The sequence below is a fragment of the Mesoplodon mirus genome (assembly GCF_964341445.2).
Source record: "Mesoplodon mirus genome assembly, chromosome: 1".
Lineage (NCBI taxonomy): Eukaryota > Metazoa > Chordata > Mammalia > Artiodactyla > Ziphiidae > Mesoplodon > Mesoplodon mirus.
The window spans coordinates 11,364,203-11,381,926 of record NC_138976.1 but is presented as its reverse complement, the minus strand read 5'-3'; the positions used below and the strand labels follow the sequence as shown (position 1 = coordinate 11,381,926).

The following is a 17,724-nucleotide window of genomic DNA, read 5'->3' as shown; positions in this document are numbered from 1 at the left end:
GGAGAAAAGGGAACCCTCTTGCGCTGTTGGTGGGAATGTAAATTGATACAGCCACTATGGAGAACAGTATGGAGATTCCTTAAAAAACTAAAAATATATTTATCATATGATCCAGCAATCCCACTACTGGGCATATACCCTGAGAAAACCATAATTCAAAAAGACACATGAGGGCCTCCCTGGTGGCGCAGTGGTTGAGAGTCCGCCTGCCGATGCAGGGGATACGGGTTCGTGCCCCGGTCTGGGAGGATCCCATATGCCGCGGAGCGGCTGGGCCCGTGAGCCATGGCCGCTGGGCCTGCGCATCCGGAGCCTGTGCTCCGCAACGGGAGAGGCCACAACAGTGAGAGGCCCGCATACCGCAAAAAAAAAAAAAAAAAAAAAAAAAAAGACACATGCACCCCAATATTCATTGCAGTGCTATTTACAATAGCCAGGTCATGGAAGCAACCTAACTGACAGACAGATGGATAAAGAAGATGTGGTACATATATACAATAGAACATTACTCAGCCATAAAAAGAACAAAATTGGGTCATTTGTAGAGATGTGGATGGATCTAGAGACTGTCATACAGAGTGAAGTAAGTCAGAAAGAGAAAAACAAATATCGTATATTAACACATATATGTGGAACCTAGAAAAATGGTACAGATGAACCAGTTTGCAGGGCAGAAATAGAGACACAGATGCAGAGAACAAATGTATGGACACCAAGGGGGTGGTGGTGGGACGAACTGGGAGATTGGGATTAACATATACACAGTAATATGTATAAAATAGATGACTAATAAGAACCTGCTGTATAAAAAATAAAAAACTAAAATTCAAAAATTCAAAAAAAAAAAAAAAAAAAGGAATGTATATCAGGTTACCAGGGGCTGGAGAGAAGGGAAATGGGGAGTTAGTGCTTAATGGTTACAGAGTTTCTGTTTCAGTGATGAAAAAGTTTGGGTAATAAATAGTGGTGATGGTTACTTAATAGTGTGAATGTAGTCAGTGCCACTGAATTGTAAGCTTAAAATGGTTAATATGGCAAATTTTATGAGATATATATCTCACAACTTAAATAAACTAATGTAATATACTAAGCACCATAAAACTGTACTCTTTAAATGGGAGAACTGTATGGTGTGTGAATTATATCTCAATAAAGCTGTAAAAAATTTATTTAAATTAAACACTAAATTGGTGTTTTAACAGAAATTTGACACAGCTATGGAGAAAACTAGTAAACTGGTAGAAAGATTTGAAGAATTTATTGAAATGCAGCAGACAGACAGATGGAAAATACAAAAAAATATGGTTAAAAATCGTGATGGACAAAGTGGGAAGGTCCAATCCACGTCTAGTCAAAGTTCCAGAAGAAGGAAGGAAATAATGGTGGGGAGAAACAACAACCAGAGATATAAAAAAGAGATCCCAATCTCAAAGAGTTAAATCCTAATCAGGGTATATAAGAAAAATCCACCAGTAGACATTTGTCATTGCTACACTGAAGAACAAGAGAGCCTATCTACATAAAAATAATAATTAGAATGGAAAGTGATTTTTCAACAGCAACATAGAAGCCAGAAGATAATTAAATGACATCTCCAATGTGCTTTAAAAAAGTACCAATCCAGGAAAAAATAGAAAACTTTCAGATAAACAAAAACAGACACTTGCCAGCAGCAAAGGACTATTCAAGAAAGAATGAAATTATCCCAGATGGAAAAAGTCTGAGATGCAAGAAGACATGAAAGACAAAGAAAGTAGAATATATGTGGGTCAATCTAAATAACTGGCTATATTAAAAAATAATAATAATGTCTTACAGATTTAAAGTAAAATACACAACAATAAAAGCATTTAAACTGGGAGAGGAGTAATTAAAGTTAAACTATATAAAGTATTATTCAGGAGGAGGGTACAGATGCCAATTAACTTTGCTACGTTACATAAGCATGCTAAAATTTCTCAGAGAGACTGTATATTTCTATCAGTTAATATCACAGACTCTGAAAGCACACTACCTCAGCAGTGTAGTAGTAAAGTAGTACCTCTACTACTTAATAGTCATGTGGCCTTGGCAGTTAAATAATGTCTCCATCCCACAGTTTTCCCATCCGTAAAAGAGACAGAAATAGTATCTCCAGGACTTCCCTGGTGGCTTAGTGGTTAAGAATCCACCTGCCAATGCAGGAGACACGGGTTAGATCTCTAGTCTGGGAAGATCCCACATGCCACGGAGCAACTAAGCCCGTGCGCCACAACTACTGAAGTTCGCATGCTTAGAGCCCGTGCTCTGCAACAAGAGAAGCCACCGCAATGAGAAGCCCGCGCACCACAACGAAGAGTAGCCCCCACTCGCCGCAACTAGAGAAAGCGCAGCAACTAAAATCCAAGGCAGCCAAAACTTAATTCATTAATTTTTAAAAAACAGTATCTCCTAGGGTTTTTGTGAGGATTAAATGAGTTACAGGTAAAGCATATAGAACAACATCTGGTTACATAGTGAGTTCTATGTAGGTCACAGCCACCATGATTTTTAGTTTAAGTATTAAAAGCATAGAAAAAGCATCTAAATTCTAATTATAAGAGGAAAAAAATAGAATAAAAATGCTTGACTAATCCAAAGAGGGGAAGAAAACTTAAAAAGCATTCCCAGTGAAAGACAGATATCAGACTGCATTTTCAAAGATCCAGTTATGTGCTGCTTACAAGAGACATACTTAATAACAAGACTGAAAAAGTAAGAAAATAAAACAATGGAAATGTATAACTTTGACACATGTATTAACACATGAAACCATGACTACAGTCAGTCGCCCCCAAAAGTTTCCTCCTGCTCCTTTGAAATCTATCCCTCCCTCTCCACTCTCCACCACCCATCCCTAGGAAATCACTGATGGGCTTTCTGTCATAAACTATAGTTTTCACTTTCTAGGATTTTATATAAATGGAATCCGAAGTGCTTTCTGTCACAAACTATAGATTAGTTTTCACTTTCTAGGATTTTACATAAATGGAATCGAGAGTATGTACTCTTTTGTAGTCTGGCTTCTTTCACTCAGCATAATCATGTTGAGATCCATCCAAGTTGCTCAACAATTTGTTCCTTTTTATTACTTACTAGGATTCTACTGTATGTACATAACGCAATTTGTTTATCCATTCCCGGCTTCTCCCAACAACAAATGATGTAAAAATTAAGAAAGAGCTTCTGGGTAAAGATCAAACCCAGGGCACTCTTAGGATACCACTGTCTCAAGATGAAGCTGAGGGCATAATTTTAAAATTCTTTGTAAGACCTCCAGAAGATCCAGTGTGGTACTGTAGAGAATCATTCAGTCAAAAGCAGGGCTTTGAGGAAGTTTAAGAGTATTATAGCTCATCAGTGGTCTAATTAGAAACCCAAAGTAGAAATGGGCTCATCTCATTTGTAGATATGAATATTATACAAAGGAGTAATTCCAACAGATTCACAGGAGAACCAAGGATTTTTAAAGAGAATTGTATTGGCAGAAAAACTGCCAGCTTGGACTAAAAGGAACAGAGAAAATACAAAATGGGAAAAAAAAATGCATTTGAATCACCAAACTCTACAGGCCTGAAGCAGGCTGAGAAAAGTACTGAGTTGCCAGCACAGGTTCCCTTTTATTGAAAAAGAAACGATGACTCAAACCCCAAATGCCTAGCAGGTGGAACTAGGAGGCATGGATAATTGTTTTCAGGCAGGGAGAGTACTGAGTGAGCCTCCATCAGGAAACTTCCACCACGTGCCCAGCTGTATTTCAGAACTGCTATGGAGCACAGCCTCCTGTGTGCTCCTATGTACTTCCCACTGCCTCCTTTTATTAGATGGGTGTCTCCAGTAGTTGTCTTATGCCTGTCCCACCATTATATGTTGGGGAAGGAATAAAGGAGGAAGTGGGGGTGATGGGGACAAATAACTTCTCTCTTTAGTTCACGAATTAAGAGGACCTGTGCTTGAGAAGCTGTAGTTCCAGAACTATATCTAAGGCACCTCGTTCTCATCTAGGCCTGATATATAGTTCAGGAGACTGAGGGGTATAAGCTGATGCCGTAATGGGATTAAATTTTGGGGGTGCCTTGGGGGAGAGTGAGTGTACATTTACTTCCATAGCAACTGGGTACAAAATTGCTCGCTACTCCTCTACTGAGCTCCCACAGCACCTTGTGCCTATCTTTAATATATTTATCCCAAATATTTATAGTTGCTGGTTTACAATTTGTTTCCCTCACCAAATTTAAACTCCTTAAGAAACAAAGTGTTTATTTTATTTATATCCATAACATTGAATAATCCCTCAAATTACTTGTTTGTATGAATCAGTATACGAAGCAAGCCCAGGATGTCAGAGATTCAGGTCATGCAGGTCCACACTGACAGAGGCAAGGCCACGTTTCCAGGGCACTTGTGAGACAGCCCTCAATGAAACAGTCAGGAACACTAAGCAGTTAAAAACAAGAATGATCACTTTATAGACCATAGCAGTGTATGGAATACTGAAAATTAGAACTGATTCTCAAGAACATCCTGAAAACATCACCCTTTTTTTTTTTTTTTTTTTTGCGGTACGCGGGCCTCTCACTGCTGTGGCCTCTCCCGTTGCGGAGCACAGGCTCCGGACGCACAGACTCAGCGGCCATGGCTCATGGGCCCAGCCGCTCCACGGCATGTGGGATTTGCCCAGACCAGGGCACGAACCCGTGTCCCCTGCATCGGCAGGCGGACTCTCAACCACTGCGCCACCAGGGGAGCCCAAACATCACCCTTTAAACCTGTATTTTAGTAGCCCGACACAGCTCAAAAGCATTATCTGATCAGAGTACAACTGGTTAAAGAAAAAAAACCTTCCGAAGGTGATTTTTTTTTCATTTTTAATTTTACTGTAAATAATAAGTGATAGGTTATCAACAGGGAAGAGTAGAGTTGACTCCCCAGCTGTTGTGTAAAAGAGGAGGAGGAAGGGAAAAAAGGAGGGAAGGAAAGATTTCACTTAAAGCAACACTTTCATAAAAGGCTCCTGAATGGAAGACACTGAAATTATGAGCTCCAGCTAGTTTACTCTGCTAACACTCGGGTTTGAGGGAACAAATACTTCCATGAGGGTTTTCAGGAGATTTCTTTTTTGACACAATAAGGGCTCAATGACAGAGTAAAGAAACCATTCAGCACCACTCCAGGGCAGCACTTAGAGACATCTTTCTGTCTTGAGATGCCAGCTTCTCAGTAAGACTACTGCTCCTTTCACTGGCCTGGAAGATTTCTCAGAAGCAGCAGAACCTCTTTTAGATAATTACTGCAGTACACCTAAAAGAGCAACTTCTAAGATATCTTTCTGGGAAAATTAAGTATATACCTTCACCTTCAAAAAGTCACTTCTATTGTCTGAGCATGTAATTTACAAGAAAAGGGAAACCTTGGGTGAAACAAATATTGGGCAGCAATAACTGAGTCAGATGAAAGTATTTACAAATCAGTTTTGAATTTGTTGCAGTACCTCATTTTAAGCCTGATCATTCTTAGTACTTTTCTTCTGGCAAATCAACCCTCCTGGTCTCTCTTAAACAAATGGCAAGTAGTGAACATTCATTCCAGCCCTCAGTTAACTCTTCTGCCCAGGAACCTAAGACTGTTGCTTGACCCCAATCACAGCTTTCCTAAAGAACTACTGAGACCCTTGAGGTTTAATACTTTGCCTCATATCAAAAAAATAAGATTCAAACTGACCCGGAAAGCAAACCAAAAACCAAATAAATTGAGTGATTTAATCAATTTAGGCAAATGGTTAACAATCCAAATGAAGGCTGTCTCTCCTCTTCTGTCTCTTGGTCAAGCATATCTTTATCAGTTACCTAGATAATATCAGACACTGCACAGCCTACTGCATACATAGTGGTAATAAATGCAGTGGATGAGAAACAGAAGATAATGAACCAATGCTTGATACACACTAAATCTCTTTTCCACCCTGCTAGGAAAAACAACGGTAAGTCCCTGGAGATATTCTAGAAGTAAATGTAACTACAGGTAAAATCCCACTCTAAAAAACACAATTATAATGTCTAGTTCAGAGTAAATGGGGCCATTTCAAAAGCCTCACAAACAACTGATACTAACATTGCCTTGCTTATTTGGACAAAATAACTTCTACAGAATGAGAAATTCTCTAAAACAAATATTTTTAAATGTCTCTTCATTTAGGTAGCTACCTACTGAATAGGGTTACCCTTTGGAAAGAATTTAAGCAACTTCGTTCCTGACCGAAAGAATAAAAGAAAAGACAGTTAGGATAAAATATGCAGGGTATCAAAAGGAAAGTCATCTAACTGAGTTTGAATGGGGTCAGGAAGAGGAAGAGGTTAAGGGTAGACAGAGAAAAGGGATGATTAAAGAAGGTCTTCTGGAAGAGGGGGCACCTGATCTGAGTCTTCAATGCAAGTAAACCAGCGGGAAAGGAGAAAGAAGATGGTACAGAAAAAGGAGGAAGCAGAAGAGATTTAAGTGATTCAGCTAGAGCACAAGGTCAATGACAGGTGGTGAGAGAAGAGGGAAGAGTGGGCACCAAGTCATGAAGGGCCTTGTATGATGCTAAGGATTTGAGTATTACCATATAGGTAATGGAAAGGCATTACAGAGTTTAAGCAAGATATGATCGTGATTACATCTGTTTAACATACACATCTCACTGACAGCAGGACAGAAGATGGGTTAGAAGGGGGAAGACTCCAGCCTAGGAAACCAATTAAGTGGCAATAATTCAAGGAAGAATAAGGAGAGCCAGAACTAAGACAAAGGCAAAGCTGGATGGTGAAGAAGAAAGACAGGAAAGAGATCAAGGAATTAGACTTCCCCTTTCTCTCCCCCTCTTCCTAATCAACAGTTTAATCCTAAAGCCAAGGTACACATCCACAGTTGGTGAGAAGTAACCACAGTGGTCCAGGGTAGTGTCCACATAGAAGGGCACCCAACACAGAGAGAGTGAGTCCAAGCATATGAGAAGTGTCTATACTCTAAGGGGCAATCCAGTATATGGTGTCAGAACCCAAGAAGAATACGAGGGTATACACACAGCGGAGTTGCCCAGCATTGGAAGTCAAAGCCCAACCAGGGAGAAGAAGGAATCCACAGGGAGCAGCTGGCTGGTATGGGTTATCAGAGCCAAAACAGTTTGAAAAGAGTTTCCATGTAAAAAGATGAACTGATGAGGAGTCAGAGCACCTAAGCAGGGTAAAGGGACTTCCAAGCAGAGGCTGCCTAATATAGGGGATCAGATCCTGAGCAGGAGGAGGAGGGCAACAACATGGAAGAAGATGGCAGTCATGTAGGGGGTGTCCAAACCCAAGGTGAATAAGGCACCCACAATGAAGGACCAGCCTGTCATGCATTATGAAAGCCCAAGCTGGATGAGGTAGGCATTCATATGGCAGAGGCAGAGTGGCAATATGGTATCAGAACCCTAGTGGAGTAAGGAGGGCATCCATGCTGGGAAGGAGGTGGTGGCATCCATGATGAGAGATTGGTCATGTACAAGAGAATAATAAAATAAGTTAGTGTATTAAGAATAATGGGAACCAGGCTGCTTGCTGCCAAAAAAAGAAGTTAATAATATGGAAAGGGAGAATACCAGAATGAATCTTGTGGTGTTGGATTAAAACTGGAAGTACTGGAAGGACATTAATATTCACAGATGCACACAGAAATACACTTCGATGTAAATGTATGTGTTCACATACACATCACATACTCTCTAGTTCTGTCCACCAGGAAGGCCTAGGGGCAGCAACACCTCAAGAGCAATGAGCACACCCAGCATCCAGATTTTGACTTTTTTTTTTTTTTTTGGCCGTGCCTCGTGGCATGTGGGATCTTAGTTCCCCGACCAGGGATCAAACCCATGTCCCCTGCAGTGGAAGCACAGAGACTTAACCACTGGACCGCCAGGGAAGTCCGAGATTTTGGCTTTTAAATAGCATTCTCCGCTAAAAGGAACCAAAGCTCCTTGGAAATATGGCAGATTTCAGAGCTAAGAAAAAAAAAGTAAAAGATGAGCATGGAACATCTTGTGCCAGAAAGCAAAGGAGTACTCAAGGAATGGTGAGGATGTGTCAAAAGAGCGTAAGTGCCCCTTCAAGCTGGTTCTTACTGATCAAAGCTGGAACAAACTGAATAATGCAGTTTATTAAAATAGTCTGGGTAATTCAATAATAACCTTGAATAAGAAAGGAAATGATGAGTCCAAAGTCAAATATACAAATAAACTGAAAATGTAATGAGGAATGGAATATTTATATCATTTCAAAATACTTTCCCCCAAAACACTTATTACAAAGAGGTAAAGAGTAACTTTTCAATAGAGAAGCCTGGCAAACACTACCCTAACCAAGTGATCAAGTAATCATCCTCAGCAATGGCACAAGTCGAAACTGTGCACTACCTGACATAATAAGATTACAGCATTACTTCTATGATTTTCCTGCCAAAGATAGATACTTAACTTAAATCCAGTCATAAGGAAACATCAGACAAACACAAATTGAGGCCTACAATCCTCAAATGTCAAGATAGTGCAAATCAAGGAAAGACTGAGAACTGTTCTCGACTGAGGGAGACTAAAGAGACATAGAACTAAATGCAATTTGTGATTCTGAATTGAATCCTATTGCTTTAAAGACCATTACTGGGAAAACTGGCAAAACTGGGAATTAGATGGCAGAACTATATCAAGGTTAATTTCCTCATTTTGATGTGTATATTGTGGTTATATACAGGAGAATCACCCTGTTTGCAGCAAATACTGAATTATTTGAGGGGGAGGTCTGCAACTTATTCTCAAATGCCTCAGGTTGGAGGGAGGGAGGGACTTGCTTGAAGTGTAATTACAACTCTTCTATAACTTTGAGATTGTTTAAAATATTTTCAAAGCTTTTTAAAAACATGGGAAAAAAATACTGTGGTTCAAACGGATGTAGGGAGAGTCTAGTATGACTTTCAGGCTTCTATAAGTGAGCAAATGAACGAGTACTAATGCTATTCAGCAAGACCTTAGAATAGATGGAACAGTTTTAGGATTGGCTTTTCAGTTTTTCTTTGCTGAGCGGCCAGGATTGAGTGTAGAAGACTGGGGGGAAGGGCTGCTATATTCAATTTGAGGAACCTGTGGGATATTGAGAAGCAGCAGCTGCTGGCAGAGGAGCCAAGTCTGGCACTCAGGAGTCTGGGTCAAAGACCCAGACAGAAACTATCCGTCTGTAGGTGATAGGAGAAACCAAGGTGTGACTGAAATCACACTGGGAGAGTTTAAAACTCCACCACATTCCAGAAACAATCTGAGATGACTTTTTTAAAAATACATGAAGTTAAAAGGATTAAAAAAATACACATGCTGGGCTTCCCTGGTGGCGCAGTGGTTGGGAGTCCGCCTGCCGATGCAGGGGACACGGGTTCGTGCCCCAGTCCGGGAGGATCCCACATGCTGCGGAGCAGCTAGGCCCGTGAGCCATGGCCGCTGAGCCTGCTCGTCCAGAGCCTGTGCTCCGCAACGGGAGAGGCCCGCCTAGCGCAAAAAAAAAAAAAAAATACACATGTAAACTGAGGGAGGAAGGACAAAGGGAAGATTAAAAGAGGGAAAAGTAAAGCAAGAGAAAATAGCATACAAAAAAGCATAATAAAAAATGCATATAAAAATAATAGCTTACTGAGCTTCCCTGGTGGCACAGTGGTTGAGAGTCCGCCTGCCGATGCAGGGGACACAGGTTCGTGCCCCGGTCCGGGAAGATCCCACATGCCATGGAGCGGCTGGGCCCGTGAGCCATGGCCGCTGAGCCTGCGCGCCCAGAGCCTGTGCTCCGCAACGGGAGAGGCCACAACAGTGAGAGGCCCGCGTACCACAAAAAAATAATAATAATAAAATAATAATAATAATAGCTTACTAAGAAAGCTGCACATAGCTCACAGAGCTAGAAGGCAAATAAAGCCCTAAGGTTCCTGAGAGGCCAAAGAGAACATACAGCAAAGAGACCATAAACGCTGCATGGACACCCATTTACAATACAGTATGCACTTCCTTTGTTAGCATTTACCAACAGTATAAATCTGACATTTTCCTTTTGAAAGAAAACTACAGTATACCATTTTCTGTTTGCTATGAAAATAGGCTTACATTTTAACATGATATGTATAAAACAGTTCTGATGTTTTTTCAGTCATTAAAACACAAATCTGGACTTCCCTGGTGGTACAGTTGTTAAGAATCCGCCTGCCAGGGCTTCCCTGGTGGCGCAGTGGTTGAGAGTCCGCCTGCCGATGCAGGGGACACAGGTTCATGCCCCGGTCCGGGAAGATCCCACACTCCACGGAGCTGCTGGGCCCGTGAGCCATGGCCGCTGAGCTTGCGTGTCCGGAGCCTGTGCTCCACAACGGGAGAGGCCACAACAGTGAGAGGCCTGCGTACTGGGGAAAAAAAAAAAAGAATCCGCCTGCCAGTGCAGGGGACACAGGTTCAAGCCCTAGTCCTGGAAGATCCCACATGCCACGGGGCAACTAAGCCCGTGCACCACAGCTACTGAGCCTGCGCTCTAGAGCCCGCGAGCCCCAATTACTGAGCCCACGTGCCACAACTACTGAAGCCTGCGCACCTAGAGCCCATGCTCCGCAAAAAAGAGAAGCCACTGCTCATCACAACTAGAGAAAGCCTGCGTGCAGCAACGAAGACTCAACGCAGCGATAAATAAATAAACAAATTCATTAGTTTAAAAAAAAACATGCACAAATCTATCTACAACCATGAATGCTTTCTCTTCATTTATAGGACCTGGAATAAATTAAGAAGATTAACAACAGTAACAAACACTTGCATGGGGTTTACAGTTTGAAAAGCATTTGTATTTACTGTACATTATTTCATTCAGTCCACATACCATCTACTGTGACAGTCAAGACTGGTGCAGACTTAATTTCACAGATTAGCAAATAGGTTCAAAGAGGTTAAATTACGTATCCAAAATTACATGGCTAATAAGAGAATTTGGACTATAATTCCAGTTTTCTGACTCCATAGTTCACTCATTCATTTATTCATCCATCCAAATGTTTATGGAGCACCTCTCAGAGAACACTGCCTATTCTGTACTGTTGCTGTGAAGATCAAATAAAAGAACATGGTACTGTTTACAAAGTATGAAGCCTAAAAAATGTTAGCTATTTTCAAAGCATCATCATTAGATCCCCCTTTTAAAGATATCAGCCCTTCGTACAGTTTTGGGAAACTAAATATGATGTGGAAATAGAAAACACACATGAAATTTGGTTGGGACATACAGGAAAAGGCATATCTAGAAGTAGAGGAGTGTGCCAAGATGAAGCTGGGATAGGTAGAGGATAGATCACGCAAGACCTCATTTGCCCTGCTAATGAGCTTGACTTTAGCTGGTGGGGAAAAGAGGACACAGAAAAATGTAAGAAGGGGAGTGCTGTGGTCTCAGCTGTGCTTTTGAAAGATCCCTCAGATGACAACATTAAATATGGATGTGAAGGAAAGCATAAAGGCCAGTTAGGAGGCTATAGTAATGAGCTAGGAAAAAGAGGGTGAGCTAATTGAAGGTAGCCACTTAATAACTTTCAGCTAATTTTAATCTGTAACATTACATTGTCTCTGGCCTCTAAAGACCTAAGGGAAACTGAGACAGCCCAATAGGCCCTTACAACAAGTTTTAAACAAGCTGCAAGTCATACTATGGACAACTGAAAAACTAAAACAGAATCATCCCTGGGACTTTGTTTCTGCAATGGAGCTACACAGTATAATTACTATTCTTATTAATCTACAGGGAGCCTACTTTAAAGCCATTAGTTTATTGTTTCTTTTTAATCTGAATGATTCTCAGTCATTAAAGTTTTTATCAGTTATAGAATTCTCTATAGTGAAATACAACAGCTGACTTCGGATGCATTATGCTTTAAGCAAAAACTAACACTCATTAACAAGATTACCTGTTGTGATTAAATAAATACAAACTGTTTGCAGTTTGTAAATGAGTACAACAGCATAAAAGTAAAACTTACCACTTAGCACAAACCTTATTTTCTTAACTCTTCAAGTCCATGTAGGAAATAGGGCAAGCCTTCATTTTTCAGTTTCCCATTTCCCCACTGCATTGCCTAATAAACACCTATACTCCACTTTCTGCTGCTTTAACTTCCTCAATTGTATCTGCTAATAATGCCTAAGCATGTTGAACAAAACAGCAGCACATGAAAGAAAGCCTGCTTCCTCCGCTTTACAGTGCTCCACATGGCACAATAGAGTTTCTAATAGTGCATCAGGTCGTAAAAGTTGTACATATTATGAAATCTCAAGATGGCTATTTTGTGGAAAACATTAATTATATTTACAAAAAGTTCTTAACAAATCTTTAGTAAAGGCTGCAATTAATTTATGGAGCCATGAAAAGTCTACAAAGGGTATCAGTGATAATACTAGAAAAGAGAAAGAATTTCATCTGGCCTTAAACTGCAAAGTTCATGTCTAAGTTGACTGGTAAGAGTCAGACCACTGACTATTAAACTTGGAAGGGATCTTAAAGGTAGTCCAGTCCATGCCTATGCCCCCACTTCAAGGATAAAGATCCTATGTAAGACCTGACCAATGCTTATGCAGCTTATTCTGACATCTCAATTTATTTAAGAAAAATTCTCCTTCATATATTCAAGTTTCAATTTGGCAGTTAATTTCAGTCTGCAGTTAAAAGGCACTAGCTGTCAGTCAGATCTCTCACCCAGTTCCCTCCTGAAAAGAAAAACTGACAGATCACAGGAGCTTTCTTTTGTAAACCAATTCTGGAACTTTCATGCTTCTTATTTGTTAGGTTAAAGGTTAAATTGCTGACCTGTGCCCTCCTGCTTAGCGGCCTTCCCCTTTTTCTGTAAAGCTTTATTTTGGGGCTGTATTTACATGGATTAGTCCCTTTTCACGCTAAGAAGGAATCTGTTCACAGCCAAAGCCTTAGTTCTGGTTGTACAAAAAGCAGCCACAATTATTCACTACCAGACAATGACCATATTGTGGATTTACAAAAAACCCACCCCAGCCATGGAAAGATCTGTTCTTGCTGCACAAAACAATAGAAGAAAAATCTTATCAAGCATTCAAGAGAAAGCAAACAAAGCAAGCCCACTGTGAACTTGATGAAGATGTCAAGCTCCTTTAAAATATATATATATAAATCAACAAAGAGGGGTTTTCTTGTAAAGTCTTGGGAGTGAGACTTTTTCTACTCTGAGTTTCCCTTTCTGGTTAAACACAGTCCATAGCAGCAAGACATTGACAGCCAAGACCAGCAAATGCTGCCATTTTCTAAGCACGCTTACAGACACTTTTTAAAACGCACAATGCAAAGAGGCTTTCCTTTCCAAATATGCCCAGTGCAAATGCCAGGCAAATCATTTTCAGGCTAGTCCCTTACCACACAAGCTCTTTCAGCAAAGGCAAAATTCTTGTCCCAATCTCTAAGGAACAAGCATAGGCTACCTCTCCAACCCCTAACTTACTAATTCCTCTGAAAAAGAGAGAGAGAAAAAAAAAAAAAAAAAACCATTGGATTTAATTAAACCATAGCTCCAACAAGATTTCCTCATCTGACACCCATGAAGTATACACACCCTGTTTCTTTGGGGTGGGTTTGAATGACAGTCTCAAGTCACAGCGACAAACTTTCACTGGGAACATTTTATGTAAGGTGAGGACTCCACAGCTGCTACAAAAGCTAACTCCAGTCCAGGACACAGCTGTCTAACAATCTATGAGAGCAAATACAAAGAATTTCTCCCAACAACAAATCTTTTAGGTAGGTGATTTCTGTTCTTTTTAGGCTAAAATGACCTAAATCCACCATCAGAAGAATGTCCTTCAAGTAAAATAAGAAAGTAAAATAATCACTGTTAGAAAAAAGCACTAAAAGCACACCTAAGAATCCCTAAAATGTAACTAATGTTTTAAAAGAAATGGTACTTTAATTCATCATAGAGCAAAATACTAAAATAATAATACTTTACTTTGATCTCAGAAAATGGCTCAATTTAAGGGTTCTTACAAATTTTGGACTTAGAAAAACATTTCCATCTGTAACAGTTTATCTTTGACGCAGCCTTTCTCTGCCCTCTCTCTATTCCTCTATCTGCCTCTCCATCTCCCTGATCTCTCCCTGTCCCCCCAGCCCAAAAACAAAAAAAATTTTTTTAAAGGTAATACCAAAATTTTGGTCACAAATGTTTATAAATTGAGAGTGATATAATTTGTCTTGTTTTAAAAGGGGCTGAATTTATATGTATAATAACAGACAACTGGTTAATCAAACTATAAGACTCTGATGGAACCTTCAAAAATTAATTGAAATGTTGAAGATAACCATCTTTTTTTTGGCCACGTCGCACAACATGCGGAATCTTAGTTCCCCCCAACCAGCGAAGGAACCTGTGCCCCCTGCAGTGGAGGCTCGAAGTCTTAACCACTGGACAGCCAGGGAAGTCCCTATGATAACCACCTTAAGGTCTTACTTTCTCTCATTTAAAAATGTACACCAAAAAATAAATAAAGTAAAAAAATTTTTTTAATTAAAATGTACACCAACTGCAAGGTTGTCAAATGGGAGTATTCGAAACTTGAAAGTGGGATTGCAATGGAGGTGATTTTATTCTCTCTCTTTCAAACTTCCTGTAATATTTTGTCTTTTTTATAGTATTTTTAGTGCGATCATCAATGCTGTGAAAATGAGACAATTCTGGCCAATGGCCCTACTTAGATGACTATGACAACTACAGAAAGTACTTCCATACAAAGCCAAAGCACAGTGTCTCAGAAGTTTGCTTACTTTGAATTAGGAAATTTATGATCCCTGAGAAAATTAGGATGGCACTACAAGGACCAGAACACAAAGTAGGAAGTACTTAAACTCCTCACCAACTTCTAGGACGAACGAGATTAGGGCACAAACTACACTCAGAGTCGATTCAAATGTAAATGCTCTGCTTCCTCTCAAACAATGATAAACTCCCTCAGAGTTAATAGTTTCTCCCTAAGAGATTCATCTCTCTTTTCAGCTTAGAGGTATGTTTTGGAGAAAAGGAAGAAACACATGGTGGGGCTTAGAGCAAAACCTTTTAAATTCTTTGTCATAAAAGCTGCAGAGTAAACTACATTTCCTTTACTAATCCTTCAAACACTTGTTAAACTTGAGCGCGCTGACAACTTTGCCACTGCAATCACATTTTGGTTTCTAACAAGTTAAAAAAAATACTGTGGTTGTACTAAATTGTATTACCATCTTCCTTGAGCACCAAGTGAGAATTTATGCTGCCTTCACAAACTGTTGAAAGAGACACTCCCTAGGGAGAAATAACTTTTGGCACATTGCATAGCAAAGCTAAAGTTACAAAAGCAGGCTAAAATATCTCTTTCACCACACATATATTTTCATTCTCTTTTCCTCTCTCTCTTCCTCCCCACTCCCTCTCTCACTCACACACTCACCAACATGTAAACATGAAACCATGCTATGCCCTCCATAGGCAAAGGAGGACCCTTGAAAGACCCTTAGTTTAAGTTCATATCTGGAAAACTTTGAAATTCTGTATATAAGTTTTTTAAATTAAGTATGTAAGTCTTTTTGTGAAGTAGTTTTTCCATGTCTTTGGAAATACATTAACAAAACTCCACATTGCTCATCAAAATAAAAAGAAAAAAAACACAGAAAATCATTATCAAGCATTTCAAAGACTCTATAGTCCTCCAAGCTATGAAAAATAATATAGGTGTTCTTTCATGTCAGGAGGCTGAAAGAGTAGAAAACAATGACTTGACAGAAGAAAGAAAACAAACTAGGCACTATTATTTTATAGTGTTTTATTTAATCTTCACAGCAACTCGAAAAGATAAGCATTAACAAACTCATATTTGCAAGTGCAAAAACAAAAAAGATGAGTAACTTCCCCAAGGTCAGATCGCTATTAGTTGCGGAGCCATAATTCAGACCCAACTCCAAAGCTCCTTCCCCTGCACCCACTGCTTCTGCTAGAGGAGAGGGTGGGCAGCTTTTAGTAAGACAAATTCTCATGATGCCGGACCACCAGGCAGTTTCCCAGGGGTGGCAGAAAAAGCCTAAAATGCAAAAAGTATGGGCTGTCACTGAGGCCTGGAGTAAATGCCTCATTGTGCTCTGGGAAGTCTGATGGACACGAACTAAATGGAGAGGAAAAGGCATTCCTCGCCTAGTGGGACAAATGTAAGTGCGCCTTCCTTTAAACTTCTCATCCTGAGCACATCTGCTGGTAGAAAAGGCAGAATAACATCTTCCAGAAAAATCTCTAGAGAGAAAACTGCAAGATAACTCTTGCTTCTAAAATAAATGCCCTCCCCCTAGTTCTACCCAAGGATTTTCATTAAAAAACAAAATACAGGGCCTCCCTGGTGGCGCAGTGGTTGGGAGTCCGCCTGCCGATGCAGGGGATGCGGGTTCGTGCCCCGGTCTGGGAGGATCCCATGTGCCGCGGAGCGGCTGGGCCCGTGAGCCATGGCCGCTGAGCCTGCGCATCCGGAGCCTGCGCATCCGGAGCCTGTGCTCCGCAACGGGAGAGGCCACAACAGTGAGAGGCCCGCATACCGCAAAAAGAAAAAAAAAAAAAAAAAAAAAACAAAATACAGCAAATTGAGCAGCCATTCAACCTACTGGAAATGAGATATTTACCAACAATAAAACTGCAGAGACTAATCAAAATATCAAGGTTCACTGTAAACAGCTGGAATCGTGTCAGTTCATTCATTTCTCCAACAAATATGTACTGAGGGCCTACCACGTCCTACTCACTGTTCTAGGTGCTGGGCGCACATCAATGAACTGAATAAACAAAGACCTCTGCCCTCACGGAACTGACAGACTGAGTGTGATCACACAGGGTCCCTCAAGCTGATCAGAATCTGACTAAAAGTCAGATTCCTTATTAATAAAAAGAAATAAACTATTCCTCCATGGCTTTGCAAATGCTCTCCCTTTCTGTCTGAAATGCCTCCTCCCCTCCCCAGTACCTATCACACAGCAAGTTTTAATAAACATTGCTGAGGGACTTCCCTGGTGGCTCAGTGGTTAAGAATCCACCTACCAATGCAGGGGACACGGGTTCGAGCCCTGGTCTGGGAAGATCCCACATGCCGCGGAGCAACTAAGCCCGTGAGCCACAACTACTGAGCCTGCGCCCTAGAGCCTGCAAGCCACAACTACTGAGCCCACGTGCCTAGAGCCTGTGCTCCGCAACAAGAGAAGCCACCGCAATGAGAAGCCCGTGCACTGCAACAAAGACCCAACGCAGCCAAAAATAAAAAAAAAACAAATAAATAAATTTTAAAAATAAAATAAAATAATAGACATTGCTGAATGGGTAAAGTATGATACAAAAACACCTTTCTAAACAAAATGGGGGAACTGTAGTAGTGGACAGACCTAAATCTCAATTTAAATTAGGTATAGACCTGAACTTTTATCCTACAGCAGACCCAGAGAAGTCCAAATAAAACCTCAGTAAATTCAATCTCCCAGAGAAGTCCAAATAAAACCTCAGTAAATTCAATCTCCGTTCAGCAAACCCAAGAAAAATTAGATCGGCTTATTCCAGGGTCCAACCCCCAGGATTAAGAATTTTTTCAAAACCTAATCCGGACTTGCTAGG

General features: G+C 40.5%; 1 protein-coding gene across 3 annotated transcripts in view; it reads right to left on the bottom strand.

Annotated features, from left to right (window-relative positions):
- DENND1A (DENN domain containing 1A) overlaps positions 1-17,724 on the bottom strand; it is a 554,990-nt gene that overhangs the window by 476,821 nt on the left and 60,445 nt on the right. The gene's annotated exons all lie outside the window — the stretch shown is intronic.